This window comes from Notamacropus eugenii, chromosome 3, assembly GCF_028372415.1.
Source record: "Notamacropus eugenii isolate mMacEug1 chromosome 3, mMacEug1.pri_v2, whole genome shotgun sequence".
Taxonomy (NCBI): Eukaryota; Metazoa; Chordata; class Mammalia; order Diprotodontia; family Macropodidae; genus Notamacropus; species Notamacropus eugenii.
In genome coordinates, this window is record NC_092874.1 from 183,102,088 (window position 1) to 183,121,635 (window position 19,548).

Below are 19,548 nucleotides of genomic sequence, written 5' to 3' on the forward strand. Positions count from 1 at the left end.
AGGTGTTTGTTATCCTTAATTACTAAAACCTTTATATTTACCACAAGAATTTAGGATTTCCTCCAATGGGACAGAAACACGGAAGGGTAAGAAAATAGATTTCTCTTAATTAAAAATAATAAAATTTAATTAAAAGTATTTGATTGGTTCATAAGGTTATGGATTTCTAGTTCTATAAAGATATAAAAAGGAACAGCCACATGAAGTGAGTGCTCTTCAAGTCATTTCTCAAACTAACTACTTTCTACACCAACATGAATCGAAGTTATGAGTCCCCTAATTTTTACATCCCACATTGCTTCTTAGTTTGAAACTCTAACTTAAGGAACAGGAAGATGATAACAACTGGTCCATCAGAAGAATACTGAAACCTCAATGGCTGGAAAGTGTTTCATCTCCTCTCTTAGGGCCTGGAAGGGAGAAATGTCTCCTCCTGATACTTTTCACAAGAACATCAACAGCACGTGGGCAAAATGGATTATATATTCTGTCTCTATCTCTCATTAACCCTCTCTCTATCTCTGTCTCTAGCTCTTACTCTCTCTAATGCATGCCTACATGCAAGAACACACATTGTTCTCTCTCTCTTTGTCTCTCTCTTTCTTATTCTCCTCTTCCTCCTGCTCCTCCTCCTCCTTCTTCTTCTTCATTTTCTTCTCCTTCTTCTTCAGTAAGTAGCAGCTCCATTTGCTTTGATAGGATGAATAACAAAGCAATATTGGAAGTATGTACTAAAGATAGGGAAGACATGATCTCTGCCCTTCTCCCTGTTATCTCCCATTTAATCTCTTTTCTTCTTTCAGAGAACACTTAATTATCCCTAATAATCTAACTATAAGGTAGCATTCTTCCAGTCCCGTTCATCTTCTCCTCTGGATTTTGTACTCATGAAATCAGGGTCTGGAACTTGTACAGTCCATCAGCTCACACAGATGGTGTGTCCATGTAAAGAACTCTAGGGAGATGCTTCCAGAATCTTAATGATGTACAATGGAAGTGTGTTGGAGAGAATGAAGCATATATAGACCTTCTGTGATTGATTCCAGTTGGACTATGATGTGTTTGGAAGGAGTCTTTTTCTATTGGCTGTGTAGCCAGAACTGTCAGTCTTTAAAAGGTCTGAATCAGTTTTGGTAAGCTCAATGCCACTCTTTTAATTACTGTCCTCAACTTTACTCTGATTGTGTGACAATGTCTGTTCAGAGCCCATGCTTTGAGGGGAAGAGTTTCAGGGTCTCCTTTTTAAAGTCACATAGCCCACAAGAAAAGGGCATCTTTGTTTCTTTCATTTATTCTTTTCCATTTTAGGTGCAGGGAGTGGGGACTCTGACCTTTGAAGTTTCAAAAATCAGGAAAACTATCTGTAGGAATTTGAAAGACAGATTCCAAGTCAGGTTTGGTGGTGTAATGACAAGGGAATTTGAAGATCTTCCTTGCCACTTAATGGGCCCATGTGACCTGTTTTGGGTTTTGGCCCAGCCCACAGCTTGGGTCACATGAAGCCCATAGTGGAAAGAGTTTGGTGAACAGATGGAGCAGGAAGGGAACAGTAGAAACATAGAGTGAGATGGAGCTGAGAGAGAGAAGAGTGAGAGCAGAGCAGAGCAGCTAGCATGAGTGAGAAAGAGAATGATTGTGCCTAAAGGAGCTTGTTTGTGGGGAGGCCTGACAGAGGGAAGGTTTGGGGGTGAACATGCTCCCTTTATTGGTAATGTGTATAAACTTTGTTGCTACCATGGTGGAATTGGCTTTCTGGTGTCTGAATCTTGGTTTCATCTTTGAGGAAGAGGGTTTATATTTTATTAATTTACCTTGGCAATACACATGCATATCCATAGCGTCTGCTGAGGGTATCAAACTGATGTTACATATGGCAACAAGAATGGGATCGCAAAATATAAAAGCTCTACTTGGAGACAGGAAGGCTCTAGGGAAGAAAATGAGTATCCTGGGATGGGAGGATTTAATTTATTCCTCCCTGGTCAGAGAATGGGCTAAAAGCATAGGACTCTATGAAAACTGGGAACTGAGGCTACAGAAGAGAGAAGCCAGAGATTTAGAAAGATGTTTGGAAAGAATACCAATAGAACCAGAGAAAGAACTGGCAGGGATATGTAGAAGAGGATGGGCATTGTTAACAAGCTATTGTATTACATGTAAAAGTAGAGACAAATTGCTAGAGGAAAAGACTCAGCTGAAAAAGGAGTTAGTTGATTTGTAAGAGAAGTTTTCTATGCTACAGCATTCAAACTTTCCTTTAGAAGAGCAAGCTAAAAGTATCAGGTGGTAACAGAAAAGAAAGTTGTGAGAGTGGCACTGAAAAAAAAAGGAGAATGGTAACAACAGGAAAGCAAATACAGCTCTTGTATCTGCGTGGTCTGATTGAGGTCCAGAAACCTGGGAGGAAGACACTTGGTAGGAAAATAAAACAAATTTAGATGAAGAGGTTTCTAGGAATGTGGACACGCATCTAATACTACAAAGGAAGTAAGAGAACTTGGGGTGGGGGGCACACAGTGTTTAAGGAAATAACCAAAGACTTTATTCAGCTGAGATCACTGATATTTTAAGTTGATTCACCCAAAAAAATGGGAGAATCATTAATATTTTGGATGGTGAGAATCAGTGACCAAGTGGTTGGAGGAGTGTGGCTAAATAACATAGATTGTTTGAAATGCATAGGTATTAGAATCCTTTTGTACAAACTTTTAGTGATTTGGTAATCACTAAATTCAAGGAGGTAACAATGGAAATGATCAGTTAGCTTTAGCTGCTGAGGGATGCAATAAGTAGTATCCCACTGATTCTCTGTGGTCTGCTGGAAATAGATCCTGGTATTCCCTTAGAGACTGTATGAGAAAGTTAAAGGAAGAAGTAATGAAAACTGCAATAATGGTTGGAGATGCTGAGGCTTATCATAGCACTCCCTTAATGGTTCCTCAGAGAAATATAATAGTGAGGACTTCTCCTCCTGCTTATAAGAACCTGATTCTAACTCTGCTAATTGGGGAAATAGAGCACCCTCTTTCACAGGTGCTAGATAAGATTTCATAGTTAAGGGGACTTCGGGGAATAGGAAAAAGATAAATTTTCTCATGAGAGAACAGCAAATAGCCAACATATTCAAAGTCAGAACAGATTAACGAGAGAAATGTTTACTACTTTATTAAGAGCAGGGATAAATTTTGGAAGAAAAGATGGTATTCGAACTAATGAACTACATAAGATGTATTGAGAAAAGGAACTTAATGTTAGATGGAATAGGAAAGTAAGGGTTGCCCTACAGATCCTCTTGAATCATTGCATCCAAGGTTGTCACACCTTCAGGGAGAATAGGAAATTGGCCAACAATCAGCTCAGATTAAAGAAGTACACAGACAGGATTACAGACCCCATATCAGTTTAACCATATACTGGAAAAATGGATCAACTACTGTAACTAGGACATTAATAGATACTGAGGTGGAGGCCTCCCCTAAATATGGAAACCCTAACAAATTTAAACATAGAACTCCTATTACCACCACAGGGGCTGAAATGTCAACCAGACAACTAATGATGAAACTCAGACAATTACCTAAGAAAGAATATACTATGGTAATTGAACCCATTACTGAATACATCATTGGAATAGATATATTGAGAGGTATGACTTTAAATTTATCTGGAGAGATACCAATTTGCAGTAAGGAATATAGCAATTAATACAGTTTTAGAGGGTAGAATAAAAATGAACCCAATCACATTACCTGAACCTTCTGAAGTAATTACTTGAAAGCAGTATTGTATGCCAGAAGGGCAAGATGAAATTACCAGTACTATAAAGGAATATGTTGAGGCAGGAGTGTTAGTCCTTACAACCACTCAATGGAATAAGCCTGTCTGATCAGTAGGAAAGTCACATGGGACATGAAGGACAACAGTGATTTATAGACAACTGAATAAAGGGACTTTAAAGCCCTTAAAAGCCCCTTGTAGGCTACTGTTCCAGATACTGCTACCTTATTAGAAAGGATTCAGAAACATGATGGAACTTGGCATGCAGTTATTGATTTAGCCAATGCATTCTTTACTATCCCAATAGATTTGAAACAATGGGATCAGTTTGCTTTCACTTGGAAGGTCAAACAATATACTTCTACCCATTTGTGACAAGGATATCTGCATAGTCCTACCATTTGTCATAGGACTGTGGCTGAACATTTGGATCACTTATAACTACCTGGTATACAGCTTACCCACTACATAGATGATATTATGATGGAGGGAAAACATGTAAAACAGGTGGAGAAGAGTTTGGTGCTTAATTTGAGCATATGAAAAGCAAAAAGTGAGAAGTTAACCCTGCAAAGGTTCAAGAACCAGTTCAAACAGTAAAATTTTTAGGTATACAGTGACATAAAGGGCTGTCAGAGACTCTCCACAAGCCTGACAAAGGATTCAGGATTTTCCTATCCCTATCAATAAGAAAGAACCTCAAAAGTTTATAAGATTATTTGGATATTAGAGACATCAAATTCTGCATTTGGCACAAATTTTGAAACCCTTATATAAAGTTACTAGGAAGAAATATGAATTTGACTAGGGACTTGAGCAGAGTAAAGCTTTTGAAGAAGCCAAGGCTGCTATACAGCTGGCCCTAGATTTATGCAAAGAGGCCTGGTGGAATTGGATGAATATGCAAACTGGAATTTATGTCAAAAACAACAAAGCTGAAATGAACCCTTAGGATTTTGGTCTAGGAAACTCCCTTTATCTGAAATTCAATATACCCTTTTTGAAATGCAGTTGTTAGCTGCATACTGGGCTTTGGTAAAGAGTGAACAATTGACTCTAGGCCATGAGGTAATAGTAAGGCCTGGAATCCTGATTATGATCTGGGTAATGAGTTATAGTTTCTTACAGAATTGGACATGTTCAAGAGACTAGAATAGTTAAATGGAAATGGTATATTAAAATAGATCTATAACAGGCAAAAGAGGAATTTCTGCTTCACATGAATCTATAGAAAACATAGATACTGAGGGAAATGATACATTCCCTGAACCAAAGCAAGAGTTGGTACCATTGGTAAAAATGGAATGAGGGATATGATGGATTAGCTGAAGAGCAAAAGAAACATACGTGGTTTACTGATGGGACAGCAAAATTTTTGGATCATAAAAGACATTGGAAAGCAGTGTCTTATAATCCATGTACTAGACAGACTTTGGAAAGTACAGAGACAGGTGGAAGTAGTCAACGTGCTGAACTTGTGGCAGCACATCAGGTCATTAAAACAGAACAAGGAGGACAATTTTATATATTTACTTATTCATGAGTAGTAACTAATGGGTTAGCTACATGGATGCCCATGTGGAAAAAATCAAAATTGGAAAATTCATGGCAAGCAAGTCTCGGGGAAAGAATTATGGGAAGATATGTGGGACATGTCTTTGGTAACTAATTTGTCAGTTTTTCAAGTAAATGCTCATGTGGCCTTTACCACGCCAGAATGCAAGTATAAGGCACATGCTGATCAACTAGCAAAGATTGCTACTCAACATATTGTCCCTGCTCTGACACCAACTGATGATCTGATACTAACAAAATGGGTCCATCAAACAGATAACCATTTAGGGGTCCAGGCCACACCAAGGGGCACAAGATTGAGGTATTAGTATCTCTCATTCATTGTTAAAACAGGTAGCTGAAGAATGTCATATATGTCAACTGGAAAAGGAACAAACTGTTCCTCAGGTAGTAACTGGAGAGATAGCAAGGGAAAAAGTCCCTGCCCAAATTTGGCAAATAGATTATATTGGATCCCTACCTCAAGAAAAAGGATGCAAATTTATACGTTCTTGTGTTGACACTTATTCAGGTGTACTAGTGGTCTGTTCTTATAAGAATGCGACCCAGAAAAACACCTGTAAAACTCTAGATAACATAAGCCTATATTAGAATGCAGATCTAAAGTGACAATGGGTCACCTTTCAAAGGTAATGAAATACTGTATATTAAACAATATAGAATGGATATATCATATTCCATATTAGCCACAATCATCTGGTTTAATTGAAAGAATGAATGGATTATTGAAAGAACAGTTAAAGTTAAGTTCTAATAATTTTTATCAACATTGCAAAGATAATTTGTTTACTGCTTTATGTAATTTGAATAATAGACCACTGGGAGAAAGTACTCCTCCAGTCAGAATGATGATCCCCAAATCTGCAAATTAGAAAACAGCAAACACATAAGATCCCAAATATTGAGTATTGAACTGTGAAGCAAGATGTCCAAGCATCATATCCAGAAACACCTGGTTCAGCAGAACACAATTTACATTGTTTAGAGGACTTTTGGTTGGATATAAAAGAAATAAGAAAATTCTCTACTGAAATATGTATGAGAATCTCTAAAAATCATTTTGGACAGATACTACCTAAATCAGAATTAGCAGATCAAGGAATACATATATTGGCTGGAGTGAAAGATTCTAATTATCAAGGAGAAATTATTGTGGTATTCGAACATATAAGTGAAGAGCCTATACAATTTTGTAAAAAATGATAGATTAATTTAAGTGACTATTATTCCTTGTGAAACAATACCCCTTGTGAAAACCAACCCTCCTTCCAAAATAACTATCATAGGAACTGAAAGGTTTGGTTCTACTGATAGAATAAAATTGGGAGCTAAAATATGGGTAAAAGAGAAGCCAGACTATGTTCCAAAGGCTGTGGAGATTATAGCACATGGGAAAGATAATATCATAACTGTTGTTTATTCAGAAGAAGATGATTAACAAATTGTGCCCTTAACTCACATATTTTATCATGAATAGGGCTGTGATAGTGGGTTCACAGATTCCAGGCTCATGCTATATCTACCCTACTTCTGGTTATTGTCTCTGTTTCTTTCTGGTTTTTTGTCTTTTCAACTTGTTTGCTAGATTTCTCTCCCACAGATTTAGTGCCTGTAATGTTAATTAGAAGGTTAAAGCTCTTCCTCACCCATGGATGGGTCTGCCTATTAAGGGAAGCTTGATTAGGGGAGGCCCACACCTTTTGTTAATTTCTAATGAGGCACTGGTTCTCAAGGGTTGTGATGCCCTCTGGCCCTGAAAAGTGTATAAATATTCTGAGGTGAGGTTTTAGGCTTACTCATTGGAAGTGTTTGTTTGGCCAGAAGAGACTCTGGGCAGCTGATAAGGATCCCCCCGGCTTTGAAAACCCAGATATTGGTGCTTCTCTCTCTGGCAGCTATGTATGTAATGGTGAGACAGTTGGATGTGAGTGTTAATCTCTGATGTATATATTGATTACAGTCAGACCGTTGGAAGCCCTGTCGGTTGATTTTTGTTTCTTTCTATTTCTCCAAAGTTCAGGGTGCTGAAGTGAATGATATATGTGCTTGATTACAGCGATTGTTAATCCTTTAAGAAAAGTGGATGTAAGAACCTGTACAACAGGTCTTCCTGTGTATGTTGGGGTCCTTTCTGTTATAGTGCCCTTCACTTACAGGTGATTAATGGCATAAGCTGGATATCACCCTCTGTTCAAGCCTATGATACATCACCCCTGGACTTGGTATTGACCAAGGTTCCACATACTGGCTACAATACATCACCTCTGGACCTGACATTGACCAAGCTCTGGATACCAACTAAAGAACTGACCCTTCAAATGGGACCTCATGAGGCAGGGATAGCTCTTCATCTAATCTGAGCAGTAAGTAGTTCTAGAAGAAGAGATCTTCACCCCTTATCCCAAGGGATTTGGGATCCAATTCATTTGAGGGGGGAATGATAGGGTGCTTGTGCTTAAGCCCCCACCCAAAGATATTGTTTTATGTATTTATTTTGTGTTATCCCTGTTATATTGTTGTGAAGTTACATTGATACCAGTTATCCCTAAACTCCCATTAACCTATTAATGGACATGAAAGATCTTGGGGCCAAATGTAATGCTAAGAGAATTTAAAGATCTTCTCTGTCCCTTAACAGGCCCATGTGACCTGCTTTGAGCTTTGGCCCAGCCCACAGCTTGAGTCACATGAAGCCCATGGTAAAAGGAGCTTGGCGAACAGGTGGAGCAGGAATGGTACTGTAGGAAGATAAAGTGAGATGGAACTGGGAGAGAGAAGAGGCAGAGCAAAGCAGCTAGCATGAGTGATTGAGGGACTGATTTTTGCCTAAGGGAACTTGTTTGTGGGGAGGCCTGACAGAGGGAAGGCTTAGGGATGGCTATATTCCTTTTCTTGGTAATATGTACAAACTTTGTTGTTTTCATGGTGGAATTGGCTTTCTGGTATCTGAATAAATATCTTGGCTTCATCTTTGAAGAAGAGAGTTTATATTTTGCAAATTTACCCTGGCAATACACATGCATATCCATAGTGGTTGCTGTGGGTGTCACATTGACATTACAGGTGGCCAGAACAAAATCAGTTCCCTAAGAAGTATGGAGAAAAAGTCTTTGGGAAGAAACTTTGGTACTCCAGTCTAGCAAAAGAACTCATCTGGCATACCTTCTTGAATGTGAACTTGGTGAGAAGAATGTTATTTAAGAACTGAACTAAGTTTTAAGCATAATCTCTACCAACACTACTCCTTCCCTAAGTAAATGCAGTCGTATAAAGGAGATTGTGCCCCTCATATGTTGAGAAGTGTCTGTATGTTTGCTCTTGCTGTATTTTTGAAGCAAATATCCCTTTGTAAAAGCCACCTGTTATTAAGTGGCAAAGTGGAACTAGAGTGCTAGTTAGTACCCTACCCAAACACCGAAAACTGGATAAATGAAGACTGCTTAGGAATAGGTCAAAATCATAATTCAATGAGTCAACTGTAAATTAAATAAATTCAATTTCCCTCAAGCAGGACTTGTTTTTCCTCCTCTATATGAAAGCAAATTAGACACTGCTATGAACATTGGAAACATATATATTCAAGTACATGAAACTGTCTGGAGTAAAGGAGTCACAAACTAGAGAATGATGCTGAGTTCACAACACTTTTGCTCAATGAAATCCCAGAGATGAACTCACATACCTTCCTTAACTGGGGAGACTCAAGATTATCCCAACTGAGAATAAACTGTTATACACAGGGAGTTAATAGTTATTAGGTTATTGTAGGAAATTACCCCTCAGGTTCTTTGGTGCTACCTTAGTGCCTTAATAGAAATGATTCATTTAAAATCACTGAACAATTTTTATCTGCAGTACAAAATAAAGTGGAGAATTGGCTACCATTCAGATGATTTGAGCTGTGTAAATAGACAATCTGAATCTTTTTCATACTAAGACATCTGGAATAGCAGACTACACAGCTGTTCACTCTATAGAAAGGATTTTCAATAAATATTTTCAACTGACTTGTTTAATAAGCTATTTCTGGAAGTTCACAGATCATAGGATCATAGATTTAGAGTCGATAGGCTCTCACATTCACCTAGTTAACAGCCTGAATCTTTTTTTCCCTAAGACATCTGGAATACTTGGCTACACAACTATTCACTTTACACAAAGGGTTTTCCACAAATATCTTCAACTGATTTTTTATAAGTTATTTCTTGAGTATCATAGATCATAAGTGGACTTAGACAGAAAATACTTTTTTTAATCATAAGATTAGGATCTTTATTTAAACACCTTTCTGATTATGGATGAATATAAGTGTATCAAAGTACTGATGCAAAGAAACATTCTCAAATTATAGTATCATAAAATTGGAATTAGAAGGGATTTTAGAAGTCATTTGGTCCAATTTCTTCACTTACAATTGAGTCTCACTGAAGCCTAGTGAGGTTAAGTAACTAGTTTAATGCCAGAGAGATAGTAGGTATCAGAATTAGGATAGAAACCTAGGACCTCTAACTCTAAATCCTATACTCTTTCCACTGAGCTACACTATATCCAGGACTCTTGTGAAAGCCTTTGAAAATAAGGAGTCTTGCAAAAGCTAAATAAAATTAAGTTTTCTTCACTACTTGGCTCATTCCTAACTATGTTATTTAAAATATGCTTTACCACTCACCTACAAAGTCATCTCTTTTTTTTTAATTCAATTTGCATTGCCATCACAGGGCTCTAAGAACTCTGTTCCTCAAATGGTTTGATTAAAATTGGTTGTTAAAAGTTAAGATCAGAGTGATTTCTCTTCTTCATACTCATCCCTTGCATCCATGCATTCTAGCTTTACAGGAGGCTCATTAATAGACCAGCTTGCCCAGTTTGTCATCTGTTTCATTATGCAAAATATATACTTTTCATTTACTTTTCCTGTGTGAAAATCTGTTAACTTCAACCTGTCATAATGATTTCTTTGGGTTTCTTCTCAACCCCTGAATGGCACAGCTTCTCTAAAATCTCCACTGGGGGTAGAATACTTGGAAACCCTGATGGGCACCAATTTTAATGTAATGATCTTTATGTTCCCATTAAAATAGAAGTTTAATAACTTGTAAAGCTGACCACTGGGTAAACCTAATATTGACCTCAAAGGAAAAAGAAGGTTTAAAGCTTTCTGATCATTATTTTAAAAAATCTATTAGACATGAAAAGTAAAGGAAAAATCCCCAAAATGAAACTTTGCTTCTTATCACTAGTTTTATTACAGTTCTAGTGAAGAAAGTATGAAAAGTTGATATGTATTTCTCTCATCTTTCGACTTTCTTAGATAAAGTACAGCTATTTGCATCAATACAAGCACAAAATGACAGCTACCCTTCCTCTTAGAGTCCTAAGAATTACTGTATTAACAATGAAACTCAATAAATGTTCAGGTAATATAGTTAGCTAGTTCATTTACATGTGAATTTATTCCTTTGGAATATGTCTTGAATATTTCAGACTTGGTTCCTTATGGTTGAAGTCTGCCTGAAAGATATATATCAATCTGTATGCCCATGACAATGGCCTCGTTTAATGTTTGCTGGTTAAATAAATGAATAAATGATTACCATATAACATCTGAGTACATCAACCCGTATGGTCTTACTTAACCTGCCTCAATAATAGTCTAAGACAACTTAGATGGGATTTAGTCTTTCATAATACATAAAGGAAAATGTGTATTTAAATATTAATATCCAAAAACATTATCTGATTACTAGAAGACATCCTTTTTTATATAAGTAGTAGGTGTGAAAACCATTCCTTCTTTGCCAAATTCTACCACATATGTCTATACTCTAGGTAGCAGCCACCATATGGGGGAAAATGCACTCCTTTCTAAACCTGATTTTGTATCTCTAAGTTCCAGCCTGACTTTCTATTCACTGCCAGAAAGAAGTGACTATATAATTTGGCACTCTGTGAATGAACAATTTAAGATTCAGCTCTGCATATCTGCATATCTCTGCAGCAGGAAGAATTCCCACTCAAGAAAGTCCCTTGAGGAATTAGAAATGGCATACTGGACTCTTATTTAGCAACTCAGCCAAACCAGTTTTTCCATCATATTTTGGGGAATGAGAGGGTAAATGGATTATGTCTTCTGTAGTCCTTTTGTCTCTTGACTTAATATACTGAATAGTATGTCTCCACTACTGGTATACTTCCTTTTCCACTTTTTGGAGAAGGATTCTTATTCTCCATTCTTATTATCTGCTCTCTTCTCTCAGCCGTCCAAGGAGGTGCCCACAGGCCTCCCTAAGCACTAAAAATATTCACAAAGTATAGCACAGATTTCCTCTGGCCAATGGTAATAGCACTTTCAACAAAACTCATGGCTCCAGATGCACCTCAAGGATTCCCTTGTCTGGTTCCAGCCCCTATTCATAACTCACCTGCTTCTATCTATGGCTGGTCTTTGTGCCTCCTCATAAATGTGATGCATAGTCTCTTTTTCACTGAACTGTCGTGGACTTCATTGTAATTGCCAGTACTGACTCTGTTCCTTAGTAAGGTTACTGAAAACCCTCTTCCACTATAGGAAGATTCTCAAAGGACATTATTTCTGGCTAGCAGGGTATCCCAATTTACTGTCATTAATTCTTACCTAAATCACTTAGCAACAGGTAATGAGTTTCACCCAAGTAAAACTATCTGAAGCAGTCCTAGAAGGCTACCTATAATTCTCTTGCTGTAAATATTAATATCCAAACTCAGAACCTTTGCTCTTTGTAATCAGTTACAACTTCAAGAAATAGTATAAGGCTTCCAGGTAAAGAGGGAAGTATTTGCAATTTGGATTTGAGTATTGTATGTTATTTGAGGATCATGCAAGCAGAGTGGAAAGAAAATTCAATGTAATTCAGAAAGGCATGGAAATTGATCAAGGTTAAATCCAGGTCCCACACACCACCTCAAAATAGCAGTAGATGCACCAAGGAAAAATAATAACCCAGTGAGAGAGAGAGAGAGAGAGAGAGAGAGAGAGAGAGAGAGAGAGAGAGAGAGAGAGAGAGAGAGAGAGAGAAGAGAGAGAGAGAGAGAGAGAGAGAGAGAGAGAGAGATCTTCACAGAGAAACCCTTACAAAACAGTAAATTACAATTAAAAATTGTGAACATCAACAGAGAGAAAATCTAAGTTTAACTCATTCAGAAATATAGTCACTGAGTTCAATAATCCTAATACTAAACTGAGTCTTACAAACAGCAGGAAGGAATTCACAAACAAAAGAATTCGCATTCAGACCACTCAGAATTATTCATCAATGTTGAAAACTGAAAATGTGATAGTAGAACATAGTACACCAAAAAGAAACAAACAAGAAAATAAAAACTGGTGGACCCTAGAAAAGCCTAATCTACAAAGCCAAGATATTTCTTCATGAGAAAAAGTAATTTTCAGTAAGAATATGGACTTTAATCCATTCTTCTAAAAAATGAGTGAGATACACCTTTAAACATGAATATGCATCCAAAAAAAAAAAAGAAACTTAACAAAGTAAACAAACCTATGTGGCATGAAATAAGAGATGACAATATGTAGATGCTGTAAGGAGAAGAAACAACCTCAGAAACAAAATGGCCTGCCTTGACTAAAGGTCAGTTAGCACACAGATCTCCCAAATCAGGTGGTGTGATTGAGGAGGTGACTCAAGATAGCCTATAACGGTGTGGAAAGAAAATAGTGTAATTTCTATTTCTTAATCTCAAAAAATAAAGCTGTATTAATATTTAATACGTAGATTGACATAAAACAATCAATCTTTCCTTAAGATCATCTCTACTGAAAGTAGAATGCAATATTTATGCAATTCCTCAGTAACTTGCAGGAGACTGAGCATGCACAGAAGCTGGGTCAGTTTGGGGCTTTTATTCACTTGGACGGTACAGGTAAATTATCCATGTTACCACGAACCCTTACTAATGAGGAGACAAGGACTGCCCTATGTCATACCTGGTCCTTGCCTTGAACCCATACTCAGGACTGTTTTGTTTCTCCTCATTCCTGTTCCTACTTCTGCCTCTACAATGCAGCACCCAGGAGTAGGAAGTTGGGTCTACAGGAGTGCACTGGCCAAGTGTGGGACTGAATGGGGTTAGTTTAGCCTGATGTACAGCTCCATGCACTTGAGTACTTGTGGCCCCCTATGAAAGAAGCATAGCTAGCTTTACGGCTGGGAAGTATAAACTTGAAGTTGACTTACAGGAGGAAAGTGCTAATAAGTTGTATAAAAAGGAAGAGATAGGCTTTCAGCTTTTCTCCCAAGCTCGGTGCCAGGATCTGCTACCTCAGTCGCATCCCAGAAACAAGATGGTGAAGGTTGGAGTCAACAGATTTGACTCTACTGGGTACCTGGTGATCAGGGCTGCATTCACCTCAGGTGGAGTAGACATAGTGGCCATCACTGACTCCTTCATTGACCTCAACTACATGGTTTATGTGTTTCAATATGACTCCACCCATGGCAAGTTCAAGGGCATAGACAAGGCTGAGAATGGGAAGCTGGTGATCAGTGGAAAATTCATTACCATCTTCCAGGTGAGAAATCCCAATATCAAATGGGGTGATGCTGGAGCCGAGTATGTTATAACCGAGTATGTAGACTGGAGTCTTTACCACCATGGAAAAGGCTAGGGCTCACTTGAAGGATGGAGCCAAGAGGGTCATCATCTCTGCCCCTTCTGCTGATGCCCCAATGCTCATGATGTGAGTGAACCACAAGAAATATGATAATTCCCTTAAGATTGTCAGTAACACTTCCTGCACTACCAACTGCTTGGCCCCCTTGGGTAATTCATGGTAACTTTGGCATTGTGGAAGGACTCATGACTACAGTCCATGCCATTACTGCTAGACAGTATGGCCCCTCTGATAAGCTGTGGTGTGATGGGCATGTTGCTGCCCAAAATATCATACCTGCTTCCGCTGGTGCTGCTAAGGTGCTGCATAGACATGGTCATACCTGAGTTGAATGGGAAGTTCACAGGCATGGCCTTCTGCGTTCCTACTCTCAACATATCTGTTGTGGATCTGACCTGCCACCTGGAGAAACCTGTCAAATATGATGATATCAAGAAAGTGGTGAAGCAGGCATCAGACGGACCCTTGAAGGGCATCTTGGGCTACACAGAGGACCAGGGTGCATCCTGTGACTTTAACAGCAACACCCACTCTTCCACCTTTGATGCTGGCACTGGTATTGCCCTCAATGACCACTTTGTAAAGCTCATTTCTTGGTATGACAATGAGTATGGTTACAGAAACCATATAGTGGACCTCATGGTCTCCACGTCCTCCAAGGAGTAGAGTGAAAAGCCATGGATCTTCATCCCCAGCCAAAAAATGAGTTCCACCACTGGGGAGCCTACATTCCTAACTTATGTTCCTCTACTGGGATGCCATGTCCCATTCACATCCTTGTCCCAATATACCCCTGTAGTAGGAGGGAGAAGCCTAGAGTCCTGTATTGTGTACCATCAATAGTCACCTGTTCAGTACAAAAAAAAAGAAGAAGAAGAAGGGATATTAAAGTTCTGGATGCGAGTTGAACTGTGACACTCATGTTTTTCCTTTTCTAGTTCCCTCCCCATCCCTCTTCTCTCACCTCAACTTCACCCACTCATAAAAATCTTTGCCTGATTAGAAATGTTGGTTTGGTAGGGTTTTGTAATAAGGAGAGAATTCTAAAACAATTGCAAAATGCTGCTATTTTCTATTCCCACTGGGAACTATAGGGGTCTCTTTAGGGGATGACAAATAGTAATAGAAGGGTGATTAACACTGCTGAGGGATAACATTCAGAAAGTAGAAAGTGGACTAAGGTTTATTTTTGGTTATCTACCCTGTTGAAGTCATCTCGCTTAAGACTCTCCTTAAAAAACAGAATAGAATCTGTTGATTCCTTGCACAAATATCTATGCAGTTGTAGGCCACACATAATAGGCAAGAGGATGGTAGATTGGTACCTTAATTCAACAAGCATTTATTAAGAATGAATATGTTCCAGGCATGGCAGATACAAATACAAAAACAAAGCTATACATGCCCTCAAGGAGCTTACATATTTAAATGGTAATGATATGAAAGAGAATACCAGGGAGATAACCAATCATAATTTATGGGATACAACTACAGCAGTCCTTAGAGGAAAATGTATATCTCTAAACATCTTAACAAAAGAGAAAAAGAAAGGACTAATGAATTGAGTATGCAAACTTTAAAAGAGAGCCAATAAATTAATAATCCCAAAACAAGAACCAAAGACAAAATTTTAAAAAAGAAAGGTAAGTCAAATTAAAAATTAAAACAACAAATTGATAATCAAGTTGATTTTTAAAACACTAACAAAATATATCAACATATCTTAGGTAATTTGATCTTTTTTTAAGTATTTAATACTAGCAGCTAGCAAAACCTTCATGTCATCTTCCCTGGGTCATTCCCTCTTCTCAGTCCCATTTTGTACCACATCCAATACTTCTTCCTCAACTCCCTCAGTACTCACTGGCCATAAGCCATATCACTTCTCCTCCTATTACCACTTGCAGGTTAGAAGGTGGCAAGGCTGTACACTGAAAATCACCATCGCTAGTCATCAAGCACCATGCAGTGAACCAGAAAACCATGAGCTACCATCTCCATTACATTCGTAATGATTGCTCAGAAAGATATTTAGCTTCACTGCAGTTATCATCTTCAATATGACAATTAAATGTATTGACATCATTTCTTCTATGCCAGATCAGAACAAAATTAAATCTCCCTTTTTAAGTTGAATATAATCCTCAAAAAATTTAACTATCAATTTCAATTTCATTTGAAAATGTTTATTCTTTTTTCCTCAGAAGTTGGAGACAGATACAGACTATAACAAATCAAGACAAACAACAAATCCCCCATGGGGGCAGCTTTATTCTAATAATGAAGTAGAGAAGGTAATTAAAACAGGCTGACTGTGTGTGTTTGATATTCTTAATTTAGCTAAAAGGCAATGTTCTTTAAAATAAATGCTTGTCAATATGCCAACTTTATAATAATTTTGATGCTGATTCTCTCCCTTTATAAAAATTGACTTGACACTAGCTATTTTTGAGCGCATGAATTAAATAGAGTATTTGACAAAACATAAGTGTATTCATAATGGAAACATTTCCCAGTAATTTATTAATTATATTTAAAATTGAATTACATCCATTTAATGCTTTTCTTGTCACAGTAGACCATTTCACACAGACAAATTTACTGACATAAAGTCACTGTGATCTTACATAAAGAAATGAGGATGTCAAAAATACCCTAAAACTGCAAATGATAAAATAGGCACTGTCTGGAAATGAGAGTGCTGTTACCAAAAGTGCCTCATCACTTAGCCAGAGGAAGCTAAGAGTGTCTATTTTCTAATGACTTTGGTGTGATTGACTACAACGTCTAAATATTGGAAGAGCCAGCACCCTTCCAGGGAAAGGCCTTTTCCCCAACATCCAATGCTTCTGCTAGATTTGTTTTACCAAGAGAAGGAAACTTCATTTAGTCTCTGATTGAGGCTGAATTCTCAGTGACTCTGGGAACACCTCCAGGGATAGGTCCACAAAAGAGGGTAGATATTACAAGTCAAGTCAGTGTTTACCTTGTGACAGAAGCATGAATCTGATTAATCAGACTTCTCTTTAATCAGTCAGTCAATCCATCATCAAGCATTTATTAAGAGCTCACAATGGACAGGGCATCACCTATATTGAGGAGACAAAGGCAAAGAAAGGCCCTGTCCTCAAAAAGCTAACATTTTAAAGCAGAAGGAACATGGAAACAACTTTGTAGATAGGTATATAGATAGTGTTTGTCCTTGACCATGACATCAGGAAGATGACACCATGACTTGCAAGTGAATTGGACTTCACTGAGGGAGCATTGTGCAAAGTCACCAGTCTCACTTTCTCCTTCAAAGTCATTTGGGTCCAGGGCAAGATACAGATCAGGATGACTGGAGATGGCCCCAGATGCAGTGGGAGATCCTGTTCTTTTTAAGATAAGGCCTTTCCCAGCTCTCATTTTGACTAAGGCAATGCCCATTCAGTGATAAAGGCTAGGTAAGAAATGAGGCAATGAATGGCCTCTTTTATCTAGTCAAAAAACAAATTTATATATATGTGTGTGTGTGTGTGTGTGTGTGTGTGTATACACACATATACATATACATATATACATACATATGTGTATATATGTGTGTATATACATATGTGTGTGTGCATGTATGTATATAAATATATATATATATTTATGGGAGAGGAAGACTCTCAGGGCTTCTGGCTAAAATAGAAATAATTGCTATGTGCAATCATTCTGAGCAATCAGGGACCAAACAAGGACCCAGTGGACTTGAGCTGGGACCTTTTGGCCAATCAATGAGAGCCAGAGTGATTTGGGTTTAAGGCATGGTCCTTAAGAAAGAAATCTAGCCCTTAAACCACAAGCTATCTTTGCAGGTTTAAACAATTAAATTTTACATTCCTTTGGGCAGAGTACCTGCAGATAAGAGTATTACACCTTATGTGTACAGAGTGGGAGGAAGGAAGGAAGGAAGGAAGGAAGGAAGGAAGGAAGGAAGGAAGGAAGGAAGGAAGGAAGGAAGGAAGGAAGGAATTGGAGGTAGTCTTAAGAAGGTACTAGCAATGAGAGGAACTGTGAAAGGCCTCTTGTAGAATCTGGAAATCAGGTTGAGTTTAAAAGGAAACCAGGAGGCAGAGATATGGACAGGGATTATTCAAGGCAGTGGGGACAGGTAGTTAAAAATACAGGAGATTTGAGGGTCAGCAAGAAAGTCAGCAGTTACTGGATAGAATACTGAAAGGGAATAAAGTTTAAGAAGACTGGAATGACAGGAAGGGGTTATGTTGCGAAAATTCAAAAAAGTATTTTATATTTTATCCTGGAAGGGGGAAAAAGAAACGAGCATTTGTTAAATGCCTATTATGTGCCAGGCACTTGATCATTACTATCTCATTTGATCCACACAATGGCCCTGGGAAGTAGGTGCTATTATGATCCCCATTTCTGTAGAGACTAAGGCAGACAAAGATTGTGATTGTCAGTGGCCAAAGAGATAGTTAAGTTTCTGGGATCTAAAACTAGCGTTTGAGGGGCCTTAGAGATCGCCTCGTCCAAAAGTCATATAATTTTGGAGCTGGGAAGGACTTTAAAAGTAATACATTTACCACTACAAGAGACCTTAGAATCATCTAGCTCAGACATTTTTACAAGGAGTCCATAAACTTGTTTCCCCCCCCCTAATACTGAGATAATTATATTTCAATATAATTCATTTTCTTTATAATCCTATGTATTGTTTTTATTTTGTGCATTTACAAACATTATTCTAAGAAGGGCTCCCTGGGCTTCATCAAACAGCCAAGGGGTCCATGACACCCAAAGAATCAAGAACTCCCAATCCAGCTCAAGGCATTCATTTCACAGGAGAAAACAGAAGTGGAAAGATAATTGACTTGCCCAAGGTCACAAGGTGAAAAGCATTGATTTAAGCCCTGTTCCTCCAAATCTAGAACCAGTCATCCTTACAGTGCACCACATTGTCTCTTCTAACTTTCTCATTTTTGAGTTGAGAGATCTGAGGATGATGGCTCAAGATTTAAGACTGGACAGTAAGTCTACTGACTCCCAGTACAAGGATTTTTCCTACATAGCAGAGCTGAAGCATGTTTCTCATCTTCAAGCAACTTATAGTCTATTTATAGGAATGAACATCATGTACATGAAAAGATTACATGAAAATGGCTATAAATGAAAAGTGTTTAAAATGTCAGGCAATTATTGATGTCACAGTCAGTTTCCCCAATCAACAAATTCATTTTATTTCCTGTTAATTGCTATAACAAAAAGTACTGCAATTAACATTTTGGTATATATTGAACCTTTCTTTCTCTGACCTCCGTGGGGGTATGGAAACATATCTGATAGTGGGATCCATGAGACAGAGGGCATGAACCATTTGCTCCATCAACAATATATCTGTCTACTGGATGTGAGATTAAAAAATCAGAATTGTTTTCATAATCATATAACTTATTGTAGAAGTTGCATGGTGTAGGAGATAGAGGAACAACATAACAACTGAGAATACCTGAGTTCAAGTGCTTTCTTTGACATATTCTGAT

General features: G+C 38.0%; 1 pseudogene; it reads left to right on the forward strand.

Annotated features, from left to right (window-relative positions):
• The first annotated feature begins 13,690 nt into the window (after positions 1 to 13,690).
• Positions 13,691 to 14,686, forward strand: LOC140531929 (glyceraldehyde-3-phosphate dehydrogenase-like; annotated as a pseudogene).
• The last annotated feature ends 4,862 nt before the right edge of the window (positions 14,687 to 19,548 follow it).